This window comes from Rhinolophus sinicus, linkage group LG05 (assembly GCF_036562045.2).
Source record: "Rhinolophus sinicus isolate RSC01 linkage group LG05, ASM3656204v1, whole genome shotgun sequence".
Classification (NCBI taxonomy): domain Eukaryota; kingdom Metazoa; phylum Chordata; class Mammalia; order Chiroptera; family Rhinolophidae; genus Rhinolophus; species Rhinolophus sinicus.
Window position 1 is genome coordinate 67004786 of NC_133755.1, and position 27958 is coordinate 67032743.

The 27958-nt window shown below is 44.7% G+C and overlaps 1 long non-coding RNA gene across 1 annotated transcript; it reads right to left on the reverse strand.

The window, feature by feature from the left end:
* Positions 1-13242: 13242 nt before the first annotated feature.
* Positions 13243-26953, reverse strand: LOC141571582 (uncharacterized). Its single transcript, XR_012496422.1, has 3 exons — positions 23562-26953; positions 23069-23141; positions 13243-16211 (listed from the first exon to the last, which is right to left on the reverse strand). It is a non-coding gene; the product is annotated as an uncharacterized LOC141571582 (long non-coding RNA).
* Positions 26954-27958: the final 1005 nt, after the last annotated feature.

Consider the following 27958-nt stretch of genomic DNA (forward strand, 5'->3'; position numbering starts at 1 on the left):
AAAACTTCTCTCCTGAGATCGCTGCTTCCAAAATTAGAGAAAGGGCTTCTGGATGTGTTCAGGGTGGATAGTTCAAGCCTGAATTTCAATGAGGTGGGAACATTTTTGGGGGTATAACTGCAAAATTTTCATGCCTCCCTTTAGAAAATACAGCAATGCAGGCATTCATCCGGGACACTGGATCCCAGGTTCTCCCAGCACATTGGTGTCATTTAACCACGATGCTGATGAGGCTCTGTTTCCTACACAAGTGTGATGGTGCCATCGTCTGTCCTGGAAAAGAAAGGGCCACCCCCATCCATGTGTTCAAAGTGATCCTAAAATTGGAGCCTTGAGAATAAAGGAATTATTTCCATGAGAAAAGCACGACCAGCCATTGGCTCATAATGGGTGCGAAGGCCAAAGAGTCCCTCTCAGAGACCCCAAAAGCCTGGTGTCTGGGCCCCACAGCTGAGTTGGCATGGTGCAGATCACAGAGCAGGGGTGAGGTAGGCAGTGTCGACCAGCCCATTCTGATCTGCTCCACCTGGGAACAGGACCGACTCCTCAGCTCATCTTCACTCCCCTCCTACGAAAGAGGCCCATTCACAGATGGACACACTAAGGCACAGGTAATTTGGGGAGCTCACTTACCACAAAATCCTGGCCCATCCAGTTCTCTAGGGTCCCTCCTTCCCTAGCTGCCATCGTCACTGAAGTTATCTGACTGTACTTCTTTTGGAAAAGCAGGTGTGAGCCTGTGTCATTCTGTCCACTGGTTGGAAACTCTACATCTGGGCTTAAGCTGCCTCTGCCTCGATTCCAATAACAATGGTATTCTTTAGACGTTCAATCCTCTGCTGTTTCAAATGACTTCTCTTGGTATCGTCATCATCATCTTGCCAGTATGGTTTTCATATTAGAATGGCTCTGAGAAGTCTTCAAGAGAAAACAATGTGTATAAATATATTATCAAAACTACTCTGATTGGGGTTTGGAGACCATTCAGAGCAAGTGTGGACCACCCAGAGGAGGGTTTCTCCTGGTAGACCTGAGCCGGAAGGTGATCTGAGACCTCATCACAATGATAGGCCAGCTCATTAAGTAGCCCTACTCTTGCAAAACCCTACTGACTCTTGACAGAAGTCATGCATTTAAAAACAGTGAGTGTGTGCTCTCTTCTTTTTGGAACACTGCAAATAATGGGGCACTCCAGTTTCTCCACAATGCCTCTGATGAGCATTTCAACCCACAACACTTAAACACAAATGAATAGAAGCATGGATATTCATGGATATTCAACCCAAGTTCCAAATGTCAGAAAATAGGACATCAGCATAAGATTAACTTACCTCTTAATCGCAGAAAAGGACAGGAAATTATGACATTAAAGACACATCGTTCAAAAACCATGGCAGCTTGCTTCTTCAGAACCAAGAAGGCAGTGGGAGACTCTAGCAAGATGGGACTACAGTCTTACATGATATGATCATGGAATGATGGCCCTGTCATCACGTACCTCCGGTCACTGTTACTGTATAATGTTAGTTAGAAGGTCATAGATCCTGCCCCCTCTCAAAGGGAGGGGATCACACAAGGCAAGAACACCAAGAGGTGGGGGTTATGAGGGCCACCTTAAGTGTCTGCCTGCCTTAACACACAATTACTACATTCAAGAAAGTTAATATTGGTACTGGCCTTCTCAGTGTATCAGTACCTGACGTCAATGTGTCCCATTATTGGTGATAGGAACTCTGATCGTTTGGTGAAGGTATCATTTACCAGGTTTCTCAGCTGTACATTTACCAATTTTCCCTTTGTAATTATTGTCATCTTGTTCCTCATCAAATTTTCACCCAATAATTGTAGCAAAATTGATGATTCTTTGCATGAATCAATTATCATGATATTTGGAAAATGGTGATTTGTTTAAAACTCCATCACTCTTTCTACATTTGTTAGTTGACGTTCTGCTATGAGTGCTTTCCCTCTTCCTGTCTGCCTGTGGGTATGTATTTATACAGGTATGGACTCATGGATTCCTATTATTTTAATGGTTTAAAATCTATTCCTGTCCTTATTTATTTTGATGCTCAAATTGTCCCAGATTTGATCAACGGAAACACATTCAAGTTGGCTCCTGAGTCCTCTTAACACCTCCCCATCACTCTGTGAGTGCTTCCTGACTTTTCGGCATGGCAAGATGACCCAGGTCTAACTTGTACGTCCTTGTCCCTGGGATCAGTCATTTTCCCAAGGAGCCCTGGTTCCTTGTATTGGAGAACGGCATTCAGAAACCAAGACGAGTGTGCATGAGAGGGTTTCAAACAAAGAGATGGACGACAGAACTTGGAGAGGCCACCACAGTGGGTGGGATGGTGGGTACCAGCTGTGCTGAAGGTTCTTTAGAGGCTGAGAGCCCAGTTGTAGGCAGTGTTTCTCTTGAAGGCCCGGAAGTGATTAGAACCATGCGAGACCCTTAATGGGTCCTCTATAAACATCTGGTAGATTGATCCATTCATTCATTGACTATATTTATTGTTTGATAATAAAGCCAAAGTTAATTTATGACATGTATTTTCATGAACTTTTTGCAATGGGTAAAATAAAGTGCCTAAGCAGCTTAGGGAGCCTCCAGGCCACCCTTCCATTTGGTTAATGAAGCCCCTTGCACCTCAGCGAGGGCAAGCCCGTCTCCAGGTCACACCCTTGGCCAGCAGCAGAACCAGGACTCTAGCCTTTGGGCTCAGAGCCCTGCACATCATACACCTTTCATCAATGTTAGGTCTCTGAATGTTAGAGACCTTGTCTTCATGTTAGGTCTCTGACTGTTATGTCTCAGAGACCTTGACTTACAGACAGAGCCATGTCTGCCAGAAAACAACAAAATGTCTGTTGGCCTGTACCTGCAAACAGAGCCAAACTTGCGATAACAGAAAACGCCACAAAACAGCTACTGGCTTGCAGGCCGTCAACATGTTCTGTTCAAACAATGCTACCCTGTCAACACAGCCCCTATAAAACCCTCCTCACATTCTCCTTTGGGGCTGCAAGTCTCCTTTAGGCGTGCAGCCTGGACTGTAGCCGTCTTTGCTCAGTCCGACATACAATAAAAACTTTAACTTGCCTGACCATGCGTGTTCCTTTACCGGCCGACCTATCATTTGGTGCCGAAACGCGGGAAGTTTTAGGCCAGAGAATGCAGGATCACCCCTTCTCTTTTTCCTCTCTCTCCACCAGGGCTTGATCCGCTCTCTGGCTACCCTCCTGGACCTGCCATAAGGACGGGACTCGGGACTTTCTCCCTTCAGATGCTGACATCCCAGACAACAGCAGGCCAGACTCTCACACCGGGTGAGTGAGGCTTCCTATTCTCGTCTCTGAGCTTCTGACTCCCTGGTTTTCCGAAAGTCCTAGCGCTAAGCCAGAAGGTTCCCCGGGTCGGGGGCCCATTCTGAGGACGCTCATGCTGAGGAAGTGATCTACCGTATCCGTATCCCTGGAGGACGAACACCAAGATTGGGGGATGCCTCATCTCCTGTTCTCCTCCCGAAATAGGAGGCTCCCTCCTCACCCTTTCACTCCATCTCTTCCAACCATTGGGACCTCACATTCGGTCCCTGCCAAAGCTATGCCTCCCAGTTGTCTCCTCCGCAACTTACATGCCCTCGGGCTCAACTTACAGGAGATCCGACCCACATGACGTATCTTTTACTATAACACTGCCTGACCCCAATATAACATCTGTCACCGCAACGGAAAGGGGTCAGAAATTCCCTGTGTCCAGGCCTTCTTTACTCTTTGAGCTCGACTCTCCCTCTGCCAAACCTGCAACACTTTCCAAATTCTCCTAGCTCACTCTAAGCCTTCTCCTCCTCCAGATAAAACTCCGTCCTTTGACGCAGCTGACCATCGGGTCCCTCTTCCTCTGCTATCCCCTGCCATCCCCGCAGCCTAAGCCTTCTCCCCCACACTCCAGCTCCTCATGTCAGGAGGATTTGGTTCTGTCAGTACTCTGGTTTATGTAACCTTATTTGTTTTATTTGCCTCTGGTCTATCTTTTTTCTTTTCCTTTTCTATTTGTGTCTTAGACAGCAAGCTGATTGGGAGCTCTGTATCTATACCTTCTGTGAGCCCCCTAAGTCGTGTATTTAAAATTGTTTTATACACCAACTCTATATTCAGGAACTTGACAAAAGTAACTCTTAAAACATTTCTCAAATTCTCAGTATCTTTCAAGGTCTCACACATAACCTCAAATGTAAACAAAGGGCTGCTGCAGCCTCTGCTTGAGGCTGAGGTAACTGAAGAGAAAAAAAAGAGGCACTTTTAAACCCAGGCAACAAGCCTCCCCGCCACACACACACACTCCTTATTACAGCCTCCTGAAGTTACAAGGACAACTATAAGATTTAGATCCTCTCTACAATTGTTAGTGGTTCTGTTTACATATATAGTCTCTAAGGTCTATACTTGTCTATGTTTTATGTGTATTATAATGTTTTTGCCTCTGGATGGTATTGCCAGTTTATAATATTTGATTGACTAAAAATAAGAGAGTAAGTTCTTATATTAATTAAGACAATAAAAACTAACTCAGCTACTTCTCAGGATCATGTGATCTAAGAAAATATTTGATACTAAGTCTGGTTTCTTGGTTTTACTAAGTTGTGTTAAATGATAAAAGTTACTAACTATCTAGGTATTTCAAAAGAACAAAATAGTGAAATATCAATTATTGGCTAGGTCTGAGTTTATCCGTTTCTGGCTTCTTGTCACAGGAACATTAAAGGATAAATTAAGATCTGTTAATGAATATATCATGTATTCCATTACAAAAGCCTATTTTTTTAAAGGTTACAAAATATATTCCTCAATTTACCAGGAAAAGTGCTAATTACTTGCTTTTGGTTATCAGTAAAAATTAAGGTTGTAAAGCTAATACAAAATTCGAGTTGAGTTTTCTCTCTCTACTAAGTAAGACAAAGTTTATTAGACTATTGGTCTACTACCAATATAAAAAGTTTTCTACATAAAAAAAACAAAGATTATATATGTCATCACAATAATTTTTATATTCTAGGACTACTGGTGTTCATGTGCCCTTTTCATGTTAGATAAAACCAACTATAAAAAAAATAATTTACCTGTTTTTACCAAAAACCTAGATAAGTTAGGGTAAATTCATTAAGCTTGGCCTAATATTTTCCCTCACCTGACAGCAAATTATAGTAATTCTGACTCAGTGTTACATCTCAATGAAAAGCCACAGAATCTAGAGAAGGTCAGGAAATTTGTTTAAATATCTTTCACAACTGAGACAGTAAAAACAAGTAATAAAGGAACAGTGAGACTAGAGACAAGGCCAGAGACAGGCCAAATTTTTGGCCGCAGTTATAGACAACCCAGGGCTGAAGCCACCTCAGGGCCCCCCAGAAACCCTGCAAGAGGGAAGCCCAGGCCACTGGTGTAAGGAATGTCCTAATCCTCCAAACCAGCCGTGCCCCTTGTGCAAACTAAAAGGCCCTGGAGGAGGGATTGCCCCCTGTTCTGAAGGGAGCAGGGACCAACTCCCTCCCCACAAATGGCTGTGATCACTGTTGGGCCTTAACTTCCCACCCGCTCCCAAGCTGTTCTCATCACAGGGGTGGAACTGTGGTTGACCCTTGACGTGGCAGGTGAGCCTGTTAATTTCCTGATTAATGTAGAAGCCATTTATTCTTTCTTGACCGCTCACTCTGGACCTATTTATTTCCTCTAAGACCTACTCAGTTGTAGGATAAAAGCCCTAAATTTGGGCTCATTTTACTCAGCCTATTCCTTACCATCAGCCTATGCCTCAGGAAAAATTTAAAATAAACAAATCAGACTTAAAAAGGACTCTAAAAAAGTTTTGTCAGGAGACCTCTAAGCCCTGGCTCTAATTGCTGCCCATTGCTTTGGCTTCTGACCTCAATTCTGTGATTTTCTATATTATTAACTTGGGAAAAGGACAGTTGTCACTCAAAATATAAAGACTGGCACCTCTCCCAGGCCGACTCCTCTACACATTACAGCCCCTTAAAGTCATAAAGTTATAAAGTCGGGACCAAGTACTGTTAAAAGCCTAGAGGGGGACGGTTCTCTAACAGCCCAGTTAACTCCTAAACAGAAGGGACTCTTCACAGTTCTCCCAAGCACCCCAACTGCTATCAGGCTGACAGAGTCAGCAGCTGGGTCCCCTTTCCCTTCGACTCAAACCTGTTTTATTCAAGTCTCCACACGATTCCTCCAGAAAAAAAAGACTATTGCTTCTGTTCCTGTGAGCCAACTGAAGACCTAACAATCAGGACCATGTGAATCCTTTCCTTTTTAACAGAAAAGGTTTTCCAAAGCCTCACTCCTGACTTTCCTAGTGTGACTTGGCCTGGGAGCCGTGCATCTTGCCCAAACCCATAGTGGCACACATGCCAGGGCCACTGGCTCACAGGTTCCACGACAGCCACCAGATCCACGTTGCGGCAGACAGGGGGTCTAAGCTGCGGATTCACACCTGGCTTTGGCCTCGGCGAGTTCTGAGCATGCGCACTACTGGCTCCAAGTCCATTTGTAAAACTTTCTTGACCCCTGAAGACTATCTGCAGGGCACTAGGTTCTGGGGACACGTCCCCATCTCTGCCCTGAGGTCCTCAGTGTCTATTTCATGGTCAGAGTAAGCAGTCTTACTCCTTACTCATTAAATAATAATAAATACAATTTTCCAACAAGCTAGACGCGAGAGTAGCGGCGGGTTACCGAGACCTCACTCCGGGCTGGATCTTTTGCCTGCTTCCTCTGCAACCGGCAAACCACCCCGCCAAGAAGCTATAATCAGTGGAAAAACCCTTCCAGTGGAACAACCTGGGGCGAAAGACATAAGCAGCCTCATCCAAAGACGCACTAAGGGTGTGGAAATAAGAGCCCGGGAGCTGCCCCCGACCCACGCTCTGAGGCAGGACTCCACACACTCATACCCAAAGGGCTGAGGTGAGGGGCCAGCGCCCTGTCTCTGCTCCTGAGCGTGGCCTGCCTGCCTTCCCGGTCGGGGCCCTGCTGGCCCTCCCACCTTGTCCCTTAGGCTTCACTGCCAGCCCCAGCGGGCGCCAGGTGGGGCTGGTGGGGCCTGGGGCTCCCCCGCTCAGAGCGGCAACATCTACATTGGCTTCTTGCCACCCTCAAAGGCCTTAGTTTCGGCTCTTAGTTTTTAAATCCCAGAAAATCTTCTGGCAGGGCTAGCCGGGAAATGTCCCCAGCTTGGCTGGAGGCAGCCGTCAGCCCCAGCAGAGGTTTCGCTCTGGAGCTGAGCCTGGAGTTGCTTTCTAAGGGAGAGCCTCGCCGTGTGGACATGAGCCCTGTGCTGTGGCAGATGTTATTTTGGCACCTTTCCTGGGGAACGCTTCTGGGACAGCACCTGCTGTGGAAACGGAAACTCCGACTCAGGACTCGCCTGGGGGTGGGGGGCTCTGAAATACTGAACAAGCAGTAATTTCCACTGTGGGACCAACATTCAAACAAGAACGTTCTAATGACTCAAAATAAGGCAGACAGCAGGGTTTCCCATAGCGATGAGGAGGCTATGAAGTCAGTTCTGGATGCCCATGCCAGTTCTACCCTTTACTAGCAGTGGGACCTCGGGCACGTTACTAACCTGAGAGGTGCCTGAATGCACCTTACTCCCTCCCTGGCACTGGTCTATCTTAAATGAATGAAGCTGAAGGTTGTTGTAGTTGTAATTTTGTATCATTTATTTGACCCTCAAACTGCTTAAGCTCCAAAGACTCGGATCCATTTCTGGCCCTTTCTGAAGGTTATTGTCCTATTTGAAGGGACAGCCCTTTGTCCCTAAGGAATAAGTACCAGTGGTGGAATTGACAGCATAAGGGAGCATGGAGCCCCAGGCGCAGACCTAGTTTTCTTTGGAATGGAAACCTCCCTGTCACATGGGCCTTCGGGCCCTTGCTCCAACGCCTCCCCTTCCAAGTCTCCTGAAATCGTGTGGGTGGAAAGGTTTGGGTGGCAAAGTGCTGTTCAAATGTCAGACGGAAGTAAGTCCCACCTTGTTCAGACCTTGTTCCTTAGCACAGCGGACCCCCACCTGGCACGCCCTGGAATCCAGTGAGAAACGCGGAGAATACAAATGCCTCCCCCTACTCCACGCCAATTACATGGAGTGGGGCTCTGGCATTGCCACTTGGGTTTTAGGTTCCTCAAATGGTGCTACTGTGCAGCCAAGGTTGGGAACCATGACCTTGGAAGGCCATCTCAGGCCTCCCAGATCTTGTGCTTCCAGAATATTAATTCAGGAATATTTATCATTGCCATTCATTTGGTGCTTAGCGTTTGCTTCCTTGTACTGTCATTTGTCATTTTGTTTTTCCCTCTCAGGATAGGAGGTGAGTACCTTTACAACCCTTTTATCCTGCCTCCATCCCCAGCCCCCACCCCTCTGCCCTAGCTCTGGGCATTGAAAGGTGCCTAAAATACCATGTTTCCCTGAAAATAAGAGCTAGCCGGACAACTAACTCTAATGCATCTTTTGGAGCAAAAATTAATATAAGACCCAGTCTTATTTTACTTTAATATAAGACTGGGTCTTATATAATAATATAATATAATACTGGGTCTTATATTAATTTTTCCTCCAAAAGACTCATTAGAGCTGATGGTCCAGCTAGGTTTTATTTTCGGGGAAACACAGTAGTGAGCAGGAAGAAGGAGCTAACTGCCTACTGTGCACCCAGGCCCAGCTAATCCCACTGGAAGACAGGAGATGGGCAACCACTGTTCAGCCCTTTCTGTGCTAGGAGATTCCATTCTTGGAGCCCCATCAGAAATCGGTCATGGAAGGACCTTATTAGCCCATTCTACAGGTCAGGGAAGTGAGGCAAGGGGAAGTACAGCAGCTTGCCTGAGGTCACAGGGCCCCCTGTGCTGGAGCTGGGATTCATACACCCGTCTGTGTGCTCTGAGCACCTGCTTTTCTCTGAGCATACCACCCGGACTAGGTTCTCACTGAAGCAAGGTCTCATCTGAGAGAAAGTGTTTGGGTTCAAGGCTGGAGGCCAGCTCAAATGTGTCAAGTGTGAGTAAGGGAACTGTAAAACTGAGATCTCAGTTTCACTGCACAACTTCCTGAAAGGGTTCATGTTTCTTTTGTGTGGCCAGGCTTAGAACTGAATGACTAGCTCAGCTATAAAATTTGGGTGCTTTCCCGAGTTCCTGCTAAAATAAATTAATAATAAGGTGACCTATAAATATTTAGTGGTCAATTGGAGGTTTTTCCATTTTTGGATGGGAACCAACATCTTTTGATAATTGCATTTGAAAGTTGCAAATGATCTCTGACCCCCATGTTTTTCAGTATAACCTATGTAAATTACCTCTTCAAAAAAAAAAGTGTTTTGAGGAAAAGGCCCAGCAGGACATGTGAACAGCAAAACCACTGAAACCTGGAGGTCATTTCACTCTGATGGTATGAGGACAGCGTGCTGGGCCAAGAAGAGTCAGGCAGTGGATGCTGACATGCTCTTAAATGAGGGTTGTGTCTGAGAATGATTTCTCTCTAGGCTGCTCCTTGTCTTCTTTCTTTAGGCCCAGAAAAGCATCAGCCAAATCCCACACTGGCTTCCACTGACTCAGAACTTTCTGCCTCATTGTACCTGTTGCTGGAGGTCCACCTTCTAGGGCACCTGTCCTTCCTCAGCAGTTGGAAGGATGCTGCTGGGCTTGTAAAAAGTGCCGTCCAGCAGGTCTGGTTCAGTGGGTCTGGGCTGGGGCCAAGGTAGGCTCAGGAACCTGCCATATTAGTGAGCATCCCAGACTGCTTGGGGCCGCGAGCCATGCTTTGTGCAATGCAGACTCAGATCACAGACTCAGGACACCCAAAGGTTGTCCAGTCTTACCTTTGGAAGAAGACAGTCTTCAAAGAATCCCCAGATATTAGATCTTCCTCCTTTTTTGTCTGAACCCCCCTCTCATCCCCACCACCAGCGGTCTTCTGGGCTCTTCTCTGGCCTCCTAGGATCAACCTCTGTGGAAGGGAAGGGAAGGGAAGGGAAGGGAAGGGAAGGGAAGGGAAGGGAAGGGAAGGGAAGGGAAGGGAAGGGAGCAGGACTGGATGGGGTGAGAAGCTGAGCTGCAAGCGATCTCAATGACAGCCTCAGCCAAGCCCGCAGAGGACGTAGAAGCAGGAAGGGCTCTTCAGAGGTGTCCTGTGCCAGGTGAGTGGAACTTTGTACCCCTGCACTGATTTGTTATCCGTGAAGAGGCCTGAATCCAAGGGTTGTCTTAAGCAGCACTCCATCATTTGGGGGAGTAAGTACTTCATCCCTGCAGGGGATCTGGGTGGCCCCTCACCATGTCCACCATGGCTCATGAACACCAGCTCTCATCCCCTAGCAGGAGTCTTCACAACTCAACACCAGAATGAACCTCTTCCATGAGCTGAGTGAACACTCAGCCCCGGACATCTATAGCCCCTCCCTGTGGTCACACTCTACCTCTGAAGACACTCAGACGGGCTTTAATGGCTCTCCCATATAACGGTCGTGCAAATATTTGAAGGTGGTGATTCATGTGGGGCCAAAGCCAAGACATGCCAGATGCACGTCTGGCCTCTGTGGGCCCCTTTGTCTAAGGTGGCTGTTACAACTATCATATCTGGAAAAACTTTCTATGCGCCAGGCCCTCGGCTTAGAAAGTCCCCATGTGTTCAACCTTCACAACAAACCCATGAAGTAGAATCTACAAAATCATTATTCTCATTTTACTGATAAAGAGATTTAGGAGGTTCAGAGACACTAAACAACGTGTCCCATGTTGCTGTGAAGTCGGTGGTCAAGCCTGATGCAAACTCAGGTCCCCCTGACAGACTGCTCACCAGCGTTAGAAGTACTCATTTCGAAAGCTGGGTCCCAAGTCCCATCTGTGAAAGGGAAACCAGCTGCAGAGAACCAAGCACTGCTTTTGGAAATGGTCACTAGAAAACCCCCTCTCAGCAGCCAGGAGGTCCGACGGCCCACTTGGACGCAGAGCCCTCACAATCTCAGCACAAGGTTTTGACCATTCTTCCTCTGACATCTTCATGCTCCAGACTTGTCAATGCAGAAAAGGGTCTTCAGGGAACCCCCAGATATTAGATCAAGCAGCCCAAGCCTTCCTCGTTTTATTGCTGAAGAAACCGAGGCCTGGGGAAATGAAGTCACATGGCCAAGGTTACCTTACACTCCTTGGAAGTCGGACTCTTTTAAGGTGTATGTCTTAAAAATACCCAGATACTTCCATAAAAATACAATGCCACATGTGTCCCTTTGTTTCCCAGAAAGGCTTTTCTCAGACTTGAATGTTTTAATAGGGGCAGGCAGGAAACGCTAAGACCACAGAAGAACTAGCCAGCAGCCAGCAGGCATGGGTGTGACACCCTTCAACCCCATCTTCTGTTTTCATTGCCGGAGTCCTAACGAGGGTGGAGGACCCCAGGTTTCACCTCGGGCTCTAATACAGGGGTGCAGATTCCAAACTGCATTGCTGAGTGAGCACAGTTTACAACAGTGCTCAGCACCCCCAGACTCAATGCCCACCTCTCTAGGCCCAGTGGGGGCCTGCTCCCGGCCCCAAGAGGCCCCTGTGCCAGTCAGAGGAAAGGATGGAGGTGACCAAGGCCTCCTGATGTGAGGATGGAGTTCGTGTGTGCTCAGGAAGGTTTGGGAGGGTCCCCCCACCTTGGGGGCTGTGTGCTGTCCCTTCAGTGTCTCCCAAGGTTGCTGCTTATGAGGGAGGAGGACCTGAGACTGGCATGCTGTCCCGTTGGTCCTTTCTCCCATCCTACTCCACTGTATCCCACCCCCTACATCAAATGCAGTCACGTGCTCAATCACCACACCCCTGTGTAACAGAAACACGCACAGTCCTGATTCTTGCAGCTTCATTATCAAGCGAGCCCTTAGGTAGGCAATGACCTACATAGTGTTTAATATGGAAATTCAAGAATGTTTATCTTTTTTAAAAAAAAAAAAAAATCCCTGACCCACTTTCAGGCCACCAACACAGGTGCTCCTGGATAAGGCAGATTCCTGTTGACTGAACAGCACAAATGCTAATATCGTTAGCATTTCTCCTAGGATGGGTAGTAATTCAATCAAAGCCCTCCCCCCCACCCCGAGAAGGCCAGTTCTAAACCATGCCTTACTTCACTTGTCAGAGTGTGGCTGCTGCATCAAGGGCTTGCGTTAAAACAGCAAATTCTCACACAGGGGCTCATGGCACAGCAATTTTATGCAGCCTCAACAGGATGTGGCCTGTTGGGGGGTGGGGGGATGAACTGAAGTACCCTAGTGATAAATGTATCAAAGGGGCCTTGTCATTCTTCTTCCCTCCATTTCTCAGTTGATCTAAGAAACTCCTTTAACATTATTTTTAAAAGAATGATTGTATCATATTACAAGGTACTAGCTGCGATTTAAAATCTCTGTCTGGGAAAACGTAGACAGAACAGGCTCCTTCCACATTCGTTGGCAGAGAACATGATTTTGAGTTCAGAGACCTGGGCTTAAGTCCAGGCTCTACTAGTTAATGGCAGGGTGGCCTTGGGGGTGCATTATCTTTATGTTCCATTTTCTTTCCCTGAAAATGGGAATCACATTCACGCTTCCTTCGTTGAGTATTTATAAAGACAAAAATAAGATCATGGATGTGCTTTACCAACTATAACACCTTATCCACGGATAACGAATCTTCTTTATTTTTGATTCACGAGTAGAGGGGTCGAAGTCAGCACAGAGTAAGTTCATTTTCATCACGCTTTGCTTCCCAGTTTATCTTTTATCCTCAGAAGTACCCAATCTCTTTCCATTTTGATCACTGTGTATGGCATGAAATGGATTATAAATTCAATCATATAAAAGTGTAAATGGAAAAAAAAAGTGTAAATGTCTCTCACAGGGACATTTCCTTGGTTACAGGAGCCAAAACTTTAATCTAAACTGCTAGAGTTCTCTGAGTGATGGACTGAGGGACTAATATGGGGGGGCAGGGAGGCATATGGGATCCCCTAAATTCCATTAATAGACAGCTGCCTCATTGGGGCTATTTAAGGACACACCTATGGGTGGCAGGGGTGTGATCTGAAAGGAGCAGTTTTCCACAGGAACCCAGAGTAACTTTCACCAGTCTTTGAACCCGTCCCACAATACACCTGCTGGGAATATTTACCTTCCTGGGGCCACTTGCAGCGGTGGTCTCGTGGTCTCGAATGTGAATACCCAAACTCTGAGAAAGCAATTGGAGGCTCTTCTTTTTGATGCTATTATGAATGGAATTTTTTCTGAATTTTACTTCCAGATTGTTCACTGCACATGTATAAAAATAACAACTGATTTTTATATAGTGATCTTTTATCCTGCAACCTTATGAACTCATTTATAGCTCTAATGGCTTCTAGTAGACTCCTTGGGATCTTCTGTACACACAAGATCATGTCCTCTGTGAAAAGACATGCTTTACTTCTTCCTTTCCAACCTGATGTTTTTATTTCTTTCTCTTGCCTGACTGCCCAGGCTGCAAGCTCCAGGACTATGTTGAATGGAAGTGGTGACAGTGGCCATCCTTGCCTTGTTCCTCATCTTAGGGGGAGAGCAGTCAGTCTTTCATAAGTATGCTGTGAGCTGGGGGTTTCACAGATGCCCTTTGTCAGGCTGAGGAAGTTCCCTTCTAACCCTAGTCTGTCAGGGTTTTTATAATGAAAGGTGGTTGAGTTTTATCAAAGACATTCTTCACCTTTATTGACACGATCATGTGGTTTTGTCCTTCATGAATATGGTATGTACACTGATCAATTTTGGGACGATCAATCAATCTTGGCATTTCTAGGATAAGGCCTACTTGGTCACGGTGTATAATCCTTTTTATTGTGTTGCTGGATTTTATTTCCTAATCTTTGCTGAGGATTTTTGCATCTGTATTGATAAGAGACACTGGTCTGCAGCTTTCTTTTCTTGTGCTGTCTTTGTCTGATTTTGATATTGGGATTACACAGGTCTCATAGAATGAGTTGGGAAGCGTTCCCTCCTTTTCTGCTTTTTGGAAGAGTTTGTAAAGCAGTGGCAGTAATTCTTCAAATGTTTGGTAGAATTCACCAGTGAGGCCATTTGGACCTGGGCTTTTCTCACTGGGTAGCTTTCTGATTACTAATTCAATCTCTCTGTTTGTTATATAGGTCTATTCAAAGTTTCTATTTTTTTTCTCAATTGGGAAGCTCTTAAAAGAACCATGTCACCATTAAGCATGAACAATCTCAGAGACCTGAGTTAACACTTACAGCTGAGTCCTTTTCCTTCTTCCAAGCAATTATATTATGGTCGTAACATCTAGAAACTTTTCTTGAGCAAGTTGAACTCCCTGGACCATTCGATCTAAAATATAGGCTTGTGAATGAACAAAAGTATGATAAAATTAAGTCCCATCATTTTGCAGTCCCACACAAAATGCAGCAGGAGTTAACAGATGCCTGTAGGTCTTCTCTAAAGCCGGAGAAGGCTGTGTGACATGACCTGGCTTCTTAGAGGTGGTCAGCCCTTGGGAGAAGCATACAGAGAGTCCTTGTTTCCTATTCCTCTTGGAAAGTTCAGAGGCCTCTGGAGAATTATCATCAACAACAACTTCTCCTTACCCCATAGGACCAGAGCCTTCCAGAGTTGTCACCATGGACCCTGTTTCTTGTGATTTCTTTTCCACTCCCACCTGGCTGCAAGGAAGTTGCAGTTCCCTTGACTTTATTTCCTGCTATCTCTGAGAGGCACTTTCATTGTTATTGCTAATCATTATACGGAAATGGAAGGAGGGTGCCAAGCTAATAAACATGGAGACTGCAAAACTCAAGAAATCCGACCAAGTTCTCACAGTCCTGCCTGGACTATAGTTATTGACTTCCTTTCCTTCATGGAAACCAGAGGCTCTTCTTTTTCACTTGTTCTCCAGGTTTATTCCTGAGAGGAGACGTTTTCAAACTGCCGCCATATATTAGACTCCCCTTGTCCCTAAGGTATGTAGGTCTCTTCCTCCCTGGGGTCCACAAAGGTAGACTGAGAAGCGTGCAAGAGGAGTGAATGGCGTCATGGCTTCCTCCCTGCTCCTAACCACCATCCCCTCTTGTCAGGGTAACTCCAGGGCTTCCTGCTTCTGCCCTCACAGTCTATCCTCACCACAGGAGCCAGAGTGCTTTTGTTAAACGTAAGTCAGATCACATCAATCCACTGCTAACATGAGTCCAATGGCTTCCTATCTCACTCAGGAGAAAAGCCAGTCCTTACTGTGACCCACAAGGCCCTCCTTTTCATTTCTTTGAATTTTAATTATCAATTCTGCAATTGCCTTTCTTCCCGCTAGACTGTGAGCTACATGAGGGCAGAAGTTTTGCTATTTGTTCACTGAAGGGATTTGGATTGAATAAGGACACCCTTTACACTGCCTAACATTTCACCATTCAAGCAGCTGCCAGTAACACCTAAAGGCCTGCTTAGCCCTGTAACAGAGTCTGTCCTGGATCCACGCAACCAGCTGAGAGAAGCCAGGGCCACCATGTTGCTTAGGCAGCTTCACGGGAAATCTTTTCTTCTCCCAAGTGGAGACATAAACACATCCAATGCCCAGAGTATCACTACCTTGCCTTTCAAAGACATTATTCATGGGAGACGTCTTAGCAAAGTTCGGACTTAACTGTTAAGGCAATTTTCCAAATTCTCTCCTTCCTTAAACTTTCCTAGCTTTAAGTTTAAGCCTCTGGAAAGGCATGGCTGTGATTCTGGCCTACAGATGGGAATGTGGAAGAAGCTGTACTCATGGAGAAGATCACAAGAGAGCCTTTAAAGTTTTCCTCCTTCTTTACTAGGCTTAGATTCCAGGAGAATCCATCATTCCTCTCCTTATACCCTGGACTCTCGGGCCCTCCCCCCCTGCATTCTGCTTGCCTGGCAAACCCCCAAACGTGATGAAATACAACTTCCTGTGCACCTGCAACCAACAGCTGAATGGAGATGAAGGCAACCACAGAGCCAGTGAGCTGGTCTGACTAACGTCCTGACTGCGGACTTCAGGGGGCGCCTAGTGCTTCCAGCAACCCTGCCCTCCCCTGGGTCACTCGCTCTCTGTTCTCCTCGACAGCTGTTCACGCCTTCCCTCTTCTCCGACCATCCTCTCCGCGGAGGAACTTGCTTCGTATTCTGTTGAAAAGATAGAAGCAATCAGAAAAGAACGTCCACAGGCTTCCACCAACATACCTGCTAACTAAGCTGAATCTGGACCTACACATTCTACCTTCACTCCTGTTACCATGGATGGACTGACCGCGTGTCTTCGCTGGTTCCGGCTGTTATCACAGAAGATCAAAGACTGGGTTTCTTCAACAACAAACATTGATTTTCCACAGTTCTGGAGGCTGAGAAGTCCAAGATCCAAGTGCCAGCCTGGTCCTGGTGAGGGCTCTCTTCCCAGTTTACACATGGAGGCCTTCTCACTGTCTTTAGGTGGCAGAGGTGGTGAGCTCTAGTCTCGTTCTCTTCTTAGAAGGACACGAATCTCATTATGGGGACTCTGCCCTCACGACCTTATCTAAACCTAAAGACCCACCTCCCAATATCATCCCACCGGAGGTTAGGGTGTCAACATATGAATTTTGAGTGACCACAAACACGAAGTCCACAACACCATGTCCCTACCTTAGGCCACACCTCCACAGGGCATTGGATCCTGTCCCTTCTGAATGACTCCACACCAGCCATTAGCCCTCTTTTTAACAAATCACACTTTCCCCCTCTCTACACGAACATGCAAATATGCTGAAATAACTCTTAAGTTAAAAAAAAAAAAGAGAAAACTCTCTTGGAGCTCATCCCCTGTGAGCCATAGCCCCATTCCTCTGCCCTTCTTTATAACAAGACTCCCCAAAGGGTAGTCTACAATCCCTCGCTCCACTTCCTCTGCCACTCTCTCTTTTCAGCTCACTCCAGCCAGATCTTTGTTCTCACCAGTCCACTGACAGCTCTCGTTAAGGTCCCTGCTGACTTCCTTGTGCCAAACCTAGCTCTCAGTTCCCAGACCTCATCTTACTCACCATCTCTTCTTTGAAACACTTTATTTACCTTGTTTCTAGGACACCGCCCTCTCCTCTCTCCTCTTACCTCGTCGTGCCTTCTCAGACTCTTTCGCTGGTTCCCCTTTATCTATCCAACCTGGAATGCCCAGCGCTTGGTTCTCAGGTCTCAACTCCTCTCTCTCTGCACCCAGTCTGTAGGAGGTACCATTGCTTCTCATCGCCCACGACTGCTGAGTGTACCTCCAGCCCAGGCCTCTTCCAGCAGTGGCAGACACATAGCCAACTTCCGGCTTGGCATCTGCCTCCAGAGCAAGCATTGTGTCAAACTTACTATGTCCAAAGAAAACTCGCAGGCAAGCATGCCACTTTCCACTTCTAAATGAACGGTACTTTACGCCAAAAAAGTCTTTGAGCCATTCTTGATTTCTCCCTTTCTCTCACATGCCACGATCTACCCATCATCCAATTCTTCAGACTACGTCTAAAATGCAACCATTTTGTTCATCCTCTACACCGTAACCTTGCCAGGAATATTGCAATGGCCCATCTGGTCTCTCCCGGTTTCCCCTTGTGCCCCGCTATAATCTAGTCTCCATTAAGTAGCCAGCGTGGGTCTTTAAAAATATATATAAGCCATATGATCTATGTCATTTCACTTCTAGGCCCCAAGTCCAGCAATGGCTTTCCATTTCGCTTATGGTAAAATCTGGTTGCTGGCAATCTCTATCACCTCATCTCCTCCTGCCTTGTTGCATGCCAGCCATGCAGGCCTCCTTGGCCTTTTTCTAAGACGTGCCACAGAGCATTTGCATCAGCTATGTCCTCTGCCAGGAATACTTCCTACAGGATATCTGCCTGGCTTGCTCCCTACCTCTTCCTAGCCTTTTAGTAGTCAGACCTTCTCTGAACACTCTTTGTAAAATAGCACAGAATCCACCTACCCACTCCCTTGTCTTCTCCTTAACCTGTTTCTTTTTCTTCCTAGCACTTCGGCCCTACTGACATATCACATGCTTATCTGTTTAGAGTCTATCTCCCCTACCTACAGGGGAATGTAAGCTCCTTGAAAACACACCCCTTTGTCTGATTGATTCCCTGTATAAACAGTGGCTGACACATAGCCACCCTGTTAACATCTTCCGTATGAATAAAAGAATTAATTTATAATAGTAGAATTCATAAACAACTTGTGTGCAAAGGCAGAAAAATGATTAAGTAAATTATAGTTTCACTTCCCAATGGAATTTTAGTCAATAAAATTGATGGAATCACTCATAGGTATTACTCAAAGGACACCAACGATTTTCAAAAAGGACTTCAAATTGTTAACAGACACACAGGGGAAAAGTATTACCCACCTAACAACCAAAGAAAAGCAATTTAAAAGAACTACGGGGTACCGTTTTCCCGTTACTAAATTAGCACATGTTTCTCTTTAAATGTACACCACCAGATTCTGGAAAGGCTTTCTGGTGGTGAACTCTCCTCTAGGGGATGTAAATTTATAAAACACCTTTGGGGGAAAAAAAGTTGGACAAAAATGCATCATATTACATCAAGATGTTCATTCTTTTTCATCTGGTAATTCTGCTGGGAATACCACATGAGAACATAACAAAATACGATGGAGATATATGTGTATATAAATGCAGATAATCTATATGTCTCATGGTTAAGAAAACGATGATGTATCTACTCTATTGGACATGATAAAGCCACTAAAATTATGTTTATTCAGGGTTTTATTGATGTGGAGAAATGTTTATAACATAATATGATACTAAATTTTTAAAAATCAGCCCTGGGGAAGACACCAGGATATCCACATAAGGACTGAAAGCCATCCACAGAGTTCCTTAGGAACTGTGACTTCTTTACAGAATTCCTGACTTGATGTTTTCTCTTTCTGTCTCCAAAGGTTTCATTAAGTTTCTCTTTACATAATGCTTTGGCTGAGCTCTTTTTATTTACAAATGAACAACAAACATTTCACTTGGCACTCCCTCCGGCAATCCTCCATGAGTACTATCCAGAATTATGAAAGTTGATCATAGTATTAGAGGTTGGAGGTTTAATTTTTAACTGTCAAGAATTATTAGCACCTTAATAAAAAACAACACTCCACATCTATTAATATGAACACACAATCTATTTGATCTTTACCACGACGCATCCATTTTTCTCATGAAGGAAACCAACAGAAACAACAACAGGAAAGTATAACCTACAGGAAAAGCCTCACCTGGATCAAGGTCTCTCTTCTTAGGACCGATCCAGTGGCTGTGTGTGCAGTGCTGGGACCAGTGGTGTCCGGAAGAGGACATGTGACCGAGACGGGTTCCATCTGGCATTCTTGGTACCCATGACTCAGAATCCAGTAGGAGCTGACGGGGATAGCAGAGTGCCAGGAAGACACATGGACTCCCCAAGTCATAAACACTACAACCTGAGGCTTTCTTCTCTGTAGCACACACGTGCGCCTGCACACACACAGCCCTACCTCCCATTGTCCAAAGAAGTGACTGGCTCACTTTTTTTTTTTTTTAAAGCAATTCAAAAACGTTTGAGATAGTTGTAGATAACAGGGAGACTACTTCACCAAGTTTCTGCCAGTGGGAACATTTTGCAATACTGTAGTTCAGTACCCCAACCAGCATACAGACGTTGATACAATCCACTGATCTTATTCAGATTGCCTCAATTTTACTTGTACTCGTGTGTGCACGCGCGCTCGTAGTTAAAACTGTGTGCAGTTTTAACACATGTGTAGGTTCCTGCTTCCACACCGAAGTCAGGATACAGAACAATTCCCTCACCACAGGAATCCCTCTGTTGACCTTTTGTGGACACACCCTCTTCCGTCTTCTGACTCGCCTGGCACTAACCTGTAGCAACTACGAATCTGTTTTCCATTTCTTTATTTTTGTCATTTAAACAAAATTACATAAATGGAGTTATATGTGGTGTAAGCTTTAGGGATTGGCTTTTTCTTCACTCAGCATAATTCCCCCAGGCCCATCTGAAGGATTCATCCACGTAGTTCCATGTATCCATAGTTGGCTCCTATGAGTATTATTCTATGGTATGGACGCACCACAGTTCTTTAACTATTCACCCACTGAAGGATACTTGAGTTGTTTCCAGTTCTTGGCTACTACAAATAAAGCTGCTGCGAACATCCATGTAAAGTTTTTTCTATGAACTTAAGTTTTCATTTCTCTGGGATAAATGCCCTAGAGTGTAATTGCTGAGTCACATGGTAATTGCATTTTAGTTTTATAAGAAGCTGCCTAACTATTTTCTAGAATGGCTGGACCATTTTACATTCCCACCAGCAGTGTATGAGTGATCCAGTTTCTCCACCTCCTTACCGGCATTTGGTGTTGTCACTTTTTTAAATTTTAGCCATTCTGATAGGTTTGTAATAAATTTGCATTTTCCTGCAGGTCAATGATGTTGAACATCTTTTTGTGTGTTTATGTGCCATCTGTATACCTTTTGGTGAAATGTCAGTTCATGTCTTTTACCCATTTTTTTTATTGAATTGTTCTGTTTTTTGAGGTTTCATTTTTAATAGAAGTTCTTTCTTCAGAGCAGTTGTACGTTCATAGCAAAATTGAGCAGGAAGCACAGTTTCCATATACCCTGTCCCCACACAAGCATGGTCTCCCCCACTACCAACAACCCCTCATCAGAGGGGTACATTTGTTACAATCAGTGAACCTACACAGACACATCATAATCACCCAAAGTCCACAGGTTACATTGGGGTTCACTCTTGGTGCTGTACACTTTATGGGCTTGGACAAATGTATAATGACATATACCCATCGTTACAGTGTCATACAGAGTAGTTTCACTGCCCTAAAACTCCTCAGTGCTCCCTCTATTCATTCCCCCTCACCCTGAACCCTTGGCAACCACTGATCTTTTTACTCCCACCGTAGTTTTACCTTTTCGAGAATATCATATAGTTGAAATCATATAGCACATAGTCTTTTCATATTGGCTTCTTTCATTTAGTAATATGCAGTTAACTTTCCTCCATGCCTTTTCATGACTTGATTGCTCATTTCTTTTTAGCACTGAATAATATTTTATTGTCTAGATATACCACAATTTTATTTATTGATTCACCTACTGAAGGTCATATTGGTTGCTTCCAAGTCTTGGCAATTATGAATAAAGCTGCTGTAAACATCCACATACAGGGTTTTGTGTGGACATAAGTTTCCGGTTCATTTGAGTAAATACCCATGCTGCCTTGTTGTTCCTCCAGTTTTTGGTCTACAATCAGTTCATCTTCCTCTTTCCACCTTTCAGAGCTCTCCTTTGGTTGCCTCTTACATTAAAGAGAAAAATTTTGAGAAGTGGGGACAGACAAAGAGTTCTTAGACTTGACACCAAACTCACAATATAACTGATAATTTGGACCACATCCAAATTAAAAACTTTTTGGGGCAGCCGGATGGCTCAGTTGGTTGGAGAGCAAGCACTCAACACCAAGGTTGCTGGTTCAACTCCCGCGTGGGATGGTGGGCTGCACCCCCTGCAACTAAAGATTGAAAACGGCGACTGGACTTGTAGCTGAGCTGCGCCCTCCACAACTAGATTGAAGGACGACGACTTGGAGCTGATGGGCCCTGGAGAAACACACTGTCCCCCAATATTCCCCAATAAAAATTTTTTTAAAAAAATTTAAACTTTTGTTCTATGAAAGACCCTTGAAGAGGATGAAATGGCAAGTTCCAGACTGGGAGAAAATATTTGCAAAAGCCACATCTGATAAAAAACTGTTATTGAAAATATAAAAACAACTCTTAAAACTCAACAATAACAAAACAAACAACCCAAATAAAAAATGGGCAAACACCTGAACAGACACCTCACCCAAGACACCCAAGAACATTTCCAGATGTCAGAAAAGCATATGAAAAGATGCTCCACGTCACATGCCATCAGGGTCACGCAAATTAAAACAACACATTTCCCAGTCCCCAACTTTGCACTAGACAATGGCCCAGGCAGACTCATTCCTCCTCTGGATAGAACGGGAGTCCCATCCCACAATGCCAAAAGGTATGGATCCAGAATCCTGTGATTCTGGATGAGCAAAGGGAAGTCCTCTCCTTTCTGGCTGGCTTGAGACCCTTTTCATCCACTGAGAGACACCAGGAAGCTGAACAGCACTGACAAGGCAGCCAAGAAGTTGTGAGCCCAGGAAGCCTCTTTGTCTTCTGACAAAGGCCTGAGACTCCTCTCCCCCACCCAGAAGCACCAAGTGGCAAGGTGGTACCAGCAAGGGAGAACCTGCCACAATAAGCACCTGGCCCCCAAATCACTCTTTATTTCCAGATCCTGGAGGAGCCCTTCCCTGATCTAGAGGCCCAGCCTAGAGAAATTCCTGTCATTCCCCGTGGAAGCACCAGAAAGGACTAATGGGAGCCTCAGCAGCAACAGGTAAACCAAGCAGACCAACAGAGCCCCATGAAGAACTGTGAAAATTAAATTGTTATTGAAACCACAGCCCACAAAAATCACCTGGGTGCTAAACCTAAAAAGACAGTCTGCTAACATAATAGCTAAAATGTCCAGGACACAATAAAAAAAAAAAAAAATCACCAGTCATACCAAGAACCAAAAAAATAACAACTGAAGTGCAAAAAGACAATCAACTGATGCCAATACTGAGATGAATCAGGCATTGAGATTATTGCACAAGGACTTTAAAGCAGTCATTATACAAATGCTTCAAGAATCAGTTACAAATTCTATTGACACAAATGAAAAATTTTTTGAAATCTCAGCAAATAAATAGAAGTTATAAAAAAGAACCAAATGGGAAATTATAGAACTGAAAAAAAACAATGAGAGTGAAGATGTGAAAGAACAGAATCATAAACTTGATGAAACATTAATCGATTTTACCCAGTCTGAACAACAGAGAGAAAATAAACTGGAAAAAAAAAAACTAAAAATACGTACCTGTGTGACAATAACAAAAGATGCAAAATTTGTTACATCTGAAAGATGAAATCCTAAAAATTGTGCAACTCATCTACAAAAAGACAAGGAAAAATGAGATAAATGAGAAACAGAAAAGATAACAAATAATAAAATGGCAGACTTGGCTCTAACATATCAATAATTTTAAAAGCAAATAGTTTAAATGCACTAATTAAAAGGCAGAGATTACTTTAGGGGATAAAATTAAGTTTCAAACATATGTTGTTTATAAGAAATTCACTTTAAATTCAATGACATACGTAGGTTGAAAGCAAAAGTACGGAGAAAGATAAAACATGCAACAAGCATCAATAATACGATAAACAAAAGAAACTATAGCACTATCTGATAAAGTCAATTTCAGAGCAAAGAAAATCACCAGGGGCAACGAAGGACATTATATAATAGTTAAAATTACATAATAGTTAAAATAGTTACCAAGAAAAAATAATGATCCTAAATAGGTACTCACCAAATAACAGATCCTGAAAATCCATCAAGCAAAACTAATGGAGTTGTAAGGAAAAACAGATAAGTCTACAGTCATTAGCTGGAAACTTCCATACCCTCTTCTCAGCAACTGATAGCATTTCTAGAAAAAAAAAAAAATCAGTAAGAATCGCGATCTAAACAGCAGTCAACCAACAGGCTCTATTGATACATACAGAACACCCCACCCTAAACACCATGCACTGTTTTTCCCAAGTGCTCCGGAAACATTCACCAAGACCTACCATATCCTGGGCCATACGACAAATGTCAAAAAATTTAAAGGCACTGAAATCATATAGATTATGTTCTCTGCCCATAATGGAATCAAATTAGAATTCAACATGGTAAAAGAAAACAGGAAAATCTCTCAACACTTAGACATTAAACAACATACTTCCAAATACTTCATGGGTCACAAAGGAAGTTTCAAAAGAAATTTAAAAATATACACAGAACTGCATGAAAACGCTCACCAACTTTTAAAGGTTGAAAAGGCTCATAAAAGAGAGAACTTAAATGAGCTTTATATTTTTTAAGTCGCTCGCCAGGGTCTTTCTTACCCAGGCTGAATTATTCCAGTGCGTCTGACCATTTCATTTCCTGACCCCTGGATCATCTTTTGGGTCCTTAGCAACAGTCTCTCCTCCCCCATGACCACCCTCGACAAGTTTTTAATTCATATTATAGTCCACAATATTCTCCAGCAGGTATGAAAATGTAAGGAATTTCTGCTTTCAGAGAAGGTGTCAGAGAGCAAATGTGTTCAAAAGTGTTAATAAAATCCTGATTTTAGGAATGGCTTCTAAAGAGAAGTGGAAAGGGTCTAATGGGGTATAAAATCTGGCAATTAATTCCTGAAAGAATGCTTGAGAAACTCTAATGAGCTTTGCATGTTTCCTCTTTTTATAAGTGGGGTTGAATGAGTTATGTTATTCACACTTTTCAAGTGCAAATCTTAGCTAAAGGAGCCTTAATTATGTTTAGGCCAAGAAGTATGAAAGCAACATGGCACTCAAAAACTAATCTTCAGAAATTAAAGAAATACATGTCATGCTACAAACGTGAGCATTTTTCTTTAAAAAAAAAAAAAAATCAGATAGAGTTGCCGGGTACATGAGTACACATAGTCTTGCCTTCCTTCAGGCAGGGTCCCTGGCGAGGGTGATGACATGTTAATTTCAGGAGTATGTGTCTGAGAGGAGAAATATAGAACATGTTTTATGAGAAGTTTCAGGCAGGGGCAGAGGTCCAAGCTGGCTTTGGGGGTGGTCCTATGGCCACCTGGACAAGTCAGATTTCTTGCCAGGTCTGGAACTGGCTCATTTTCAGGTCTCATTAGATGAGGTTAAATTGGAGCCAGTGGGAGGGAGAACAACAGGTCAAGCTGTCTGGGGAATGTGCACAGAGCGGACCCCAGTGCACAGCAGAGATCCAGGGTGGTGTCAGAATTCATCCAGCTCACAACTTCCTTCTCCTCGGCCCCAGCACCCGCCACGGGTGAGGTTCAGTGAGGTTGTTTGGGCAACGAATGAAGATAAGATTTGGTCTTTGTCCTCAAGAACTTTACAATCTTATTGCAGAGGGAAGACCCACAGTCAACCAAGGACCGATCTGCCAGAACATGCCTTGTGCAGACATGGGCAGATGGAAAGGATGGAGGTGTCGGTAGGCTAGCGGGTCTGAGGCTCCACGACTGTGCCTCTGTCCCCATGAGTTTGATCTGAAGTGGGACATCACGCTCTGAATGCTTGTCGAGACAGCTGCCTGACTGGCTAGAGGAAAGACACCCCCCTATGGGACAGAAGCTTCCACACATGCTCTCATCCCTTTTACCGTCCTTCCTGTGATGTCAAGGCAGCCAGAAAGTGTCTCCGAGATGAGATGCGAAGATGGTTTACTGACTTAGCGAGGCTAGTGGCGGCCGTGGTGGTATCTCTGGTCTAAAAGTCACTTCATCTCAGCTCTGAACTGCAGGGTGTGGATGTGAATCTGGTTTGTCTTTCTGGTCAGCCTTTGCTGAGGCTTCTATTAGAAATTCATACAGATGTTGAGGGATGAGAAGAGTCGAGAAACACAGACTGGCCAAGAAGGAGGAAATCAGCCCGGGCCTGGGAAGCCACTGTCCCAGCTTTCCTGAGGAAATCACCAAATTATGGAAATTACACTACAATGACATATTGTTTCATGTATCAGATTGGCAAAACTGAAAATGGGCTGGTGAAGACATCAGTGAGGGCATAGGAAAAAAATGGGCGCTTGGGAACATTTGGTCCAAGTGTAAATCAGAATACCTTTTTGGCTTGCAACTTAGCAATATCTACTGAAATGCTTCAAGTTCATACCTTTTGACCCAGTATTTCTACTTTTAAGATTTAAGCCTCCAAAACACTTTTATAAGTGCTCAAAGGCCCAAGAATGTTCCTTGTGGCTTTGTTTAAAAACTTAAAAGTATTAAAAACATAGAAGTAACCCAAATGAACTCTGAGGAAGATTAAATAAGTGTGAGGACATCCATACGATGGAACTCTGTATCTGTCTGAAGAATGAGTTAGACCTCTTTGCACTGAGATGGAAGTGAAAAACGCCAGCTCACAACAGCACTGATGGTATGAGGCCATAGCCATATGAATCTAGCAACAATAATAGAGTGAATGTCAGTGTAAATAAGAAACTAGAGATTTACATGCCAGTTGTTGGCAGTGTGTCTCTAGAAGTGAGGTTGTGTACTTCCTGCAAAGTTTGGAACTTTCCATAACTGCATCATTTCAGCAGAAAAAAGGTAGGAGCCATCTTAGTGTGATTTTCAAAGACGCTTCCATTCAATGAATATTTGCAGGACTTAGTCATGACATCTGTAAACATGTGGGCATATGAAGTGATACTTCGCAGAGGCTTTTAGACACAAATTTCCTGTGTGAATAAACAAGGGCAGTTAAGGCCTCTGGGACAAGGTTTATTTACAGCCCCACATCAAGGGTTGCCATTGATTGGGGTCTTTGAACAAATAATTTTAAGTCCCTTGAAGTCTTGGTTCTCTTATCTGCAACTTGCAGTTGGGCAAGGTGTCCTTTTGAAGGTCTCATTGGGGCGGGTTCAGCACACAGGTGGGTGGAGTGGAGAAGTGATTCTCTGAGCAATGGCAGGCATGCACGGCCCACATCTGAGACCAGTGCAGAGGGCTGGCAGACCTCCTCTGAGTTTGTTCAACACAGACTCTTCCAGAATAACCTAGGTGTCCTTTCCCACTCCAGTACTTTCTCTCATTCACCCAGGCCTTCTACTTCCTCAACTATATTTGACTGACTGATGAAAATTAGAGAGGGAGAGAGACAGAAGGAGGGAGGTGGAGGGAGGGGGAGGAGCAAGAGGAGAGAGAAAGAGAGAGAGGGGGAGGTGGGGGGGAGAGAGAGAGAGAGAGAGACAGAGAGAGACAGAGAGAGACAGAGAGAGACAGAGAGAGACAGAGAGAGAGAATTAGGAAGAAGGAAATATGATTATGAATGGTGAACGGAACTGGGTCAGTTAGGAGGGAGGGCAGTTAAAGATGCGTTACCGGAGGTGCAAAGCATATAACAAAAGTTTGAAAAACAGACCAAGGCCTGCGGAGGTGATGACGGACACACGACTCCAGAGCCCTGTGCTCCAGGCCGCCCGAGGGCCTGCTCTACAACGCAGCCATTGATGCAGCCCAGGTGCACGGCCCGGGCCACTCTCATTTCCTCTTCCTGCCCATGGCCTCCCCGCTGCTCAGGACGCTGTGCAGCCCTGGCTCTGCCTACACTACTCAACAGCAGGCCAGGAGCCTGGGGAGTGGGGGCTCCAAACCCATTCTCACGGTAACAGCAGCTTTTGTGGCAAAGACAAGTTCACAATGATTGAGTGAACTTGGGAGAGTCTTGCAGGGCTCATGCCTTTACTGCCAGCCAGAGCTGGGCCCAGGGAGACAGACGAAGTAGTGAAGGATATCGGAGCCGTTATAAGGCACTTCACGGGCCCTCTGTGCCAGTCTGTCCTCGTAACAACTCCACGATGGGCATTGAATGTCGCCCATCGTCAGGGCTGGTCAGAAAGGTCAAATGACTTGTCCAAAGTCACCCAGCGGGAAAGACACTGGGTCAAGATTCAAACCCAGGTCTGCCTGGCTTCTCCCGCGCTGTTACTGCAGACTTTGGCTCCTCCCAGGGGTATCTGCCCTCCCTGCCTGTGCTCACAGTGTTCTTGCACACGTGCAAGCCACCCAGTTGGAGAGCTGGACCTCCTGAAAACAGGCTTTCTTCATCTATCTCTGTTTGCGGTGCCCTTTGGAATATATTAGAAGGTTAATCTTAATAGACACTCAAAACTCAATTTGAAACCTTGGCAATAATTGCGAAGTGA